Here is a 2,307-nt window from a genome sequence, read left to right as displayed (position 1 = left end):
GTGTTGTTCAGCATGGGGGTGAGTAGAAAATGAAGGCTAATCATGTTTTGGGTGTACTATTCCTTTAAGGAACACACAGGATCAATGAACAGGGATGGCCGTTCTGGAAGAAGTTGTGGAGCAGCTTATTGTAAAATTAGGTTATAAAAAACATATTTCAAACTTGGAACAAATCACTGAGCTCTGTTCAATCCATCACCTGAAAATAGACTTTGGCACAGCTGCACACTACCAAGACATAAACAAACTGGATCAGACAAGGTCGATCAGCGGAGCAGCTAAAGATAAAATGAAAAGAGGCAGAGGTTTATCTTCCAGCAAGACAGTGAACCCTAATCATAAAGACAGAGCTCTAAAGAATAGTATAGATCAAATCATTTTATGTTACTAGTTACATCTGAACAGCAGATGCTTCATTCTGCACCGAAACTTTTCAGACTATTGTAGGTAGGGGGGGTTTGTAGCATTTTTGATGATTATTATTTTTTTACCTTACATTATTTCCTTAAAAAACTACAATTAGAACAATTTCTGAGATTTTTTTTTTCCGTTTACAAGTTTTTATTTTTAAAGTGACATTGTTTTATTCCTTTATTTGTTTTGTAACAACGTGACAATAATCTATGTACGTGATCTGATAACAAATATGTTCCAAGTCGAAATCAACACCTAAATGCAGGTGAGAAAATGGAGACACTTGAAAATAGATGTTTACAGATTCTCTCCATACAGACTGAGAACACAAATATAAGCCACACCTTTCAGCTTTTTATTGGTAAAACATTTTCCATGAAATCTTAGAGTCTATGACATAAAATGCCTCAAGGTTTATGATTATAAGATAATCAACTGTGTAAAGGTATCCATCAAATTACTTGAAGGTCAGACAATGATTTGGCATTTTGTTTTAGGCAATTTTAGACCCAATTTACAATACAATCTAAATAAATTGCACCTACTAACACTGAAGTGAACTGAGACACCCAAAGATAGAAGAACATCAATACTAATACTGATGCAAACGCATCATGAAGTCATGTCAAACATCATGACAGTAAATGATGGTTGCGTTAAATTTAAATCATTTGTAAAATTAATTAAAATGAAAGCAGATCTGGACCCTAAATCACAAAAAAAGCCCAAAACTTACAAAGTACTCTCTGAAAATGAAAGTACTGAGGATCTGGGTCCAGATATTGATCCCATTGCTTTAAGTGCATGAAGGTGCATAAACCCCCACAAATATCTCTCAGCAGAGAGAGAGAGGAGAGGCTAAAACTGGCTATAAAATCAGTGTCACGGAAGACATTAGAAATCAAAGTTGATGGGACAAGGACAGGAAAGGCTGTACTTTATTTTATCAAGAAAATATATTTGTATATATTTCGCCTAATGAGGAAGCTGAACTTGTCATTCTTAGATGTATGACAATCGCTTTACTACTCCAGACACTCATTTAAAAGGATACCATGTTATCATGCGTACATTTCCAACTAAAATATATATATTTTTCATTTTTTTAGCCTATTTTTTTCACATGGAAAAGATTACATGCAATAAGGTAAATATAATTGTTATAATAATGAAAACAAAGAAAATTTGAGTCCATTGGAAACAGTAACGCTGCAATATATAATGGGTAGATTTTGGTTGTGTGAATAAAAGATATTTAGCTCAAAATTATCTACTTTAAATTAGATTTGTTGGACCAGTTTCCACCGGCCGGGGTAGCTATGCTATGCTATGCTATGCTATGCTAGCGTTAGCTGCACCGACAGCTAACGCGACCACCCGGCTGACCCTAAAATGTTCCTTTACAAAAACTAATGGGTCAATCTGTAAAGTACCCTAAAAACATTACATTAGAAATCTAAACAACAACGTACCGGATATTATTGCGGAATCGTAGAAGGGTAAAACATAACAGCCGCTGAGAGTAAACGCTTCTCCTCTTCGTCTTTCACTCTGTTGTTGACGTTTAACGGGCCGGAAGCCTGCGCCTCCCTGTCATGTAATCTGATTGGCTGCTACAGCGTCACGTGATTCCTGTATAAACCGGAGTGCGCCATCTACACACGGGAATAGGTACTACTTCTGGGTTCCCCAAATAATGTTTATTATGAGTTCATATAATGTAACTATAAGCTGAAAAAAGTCATAACTGTCAACATTGAATCTGCAAAAAATTAGGATAATTTTTCAAAGTCCCTCTCCTCTTCCATATGCAGCTTGCTCATCAAAACAAAATAATAGAATAGAATAGAATATAGAATAGAATATAGAATAGAATAGAATATAGAATAGAAT

This window comes from Cyprinodon variegatus, unplaced genomic scaffold, assembly GCF_000732505.1.
Source record: "Cyprinodon variegatus isolate N-32 unplaced genomic scaffold, C_variegatus-1.0 Scaffold332, whole genome shotgun sequence".
NCBI lineage: Eukaryota > Metazoa > Chordata > Actinopteri > Cyprinodontiformes > Cyprinodontidae > Cyprinodon > Cyprinodon variegatus.
This window is presented reverse-complemented; position numbering follows the sequence as displayed.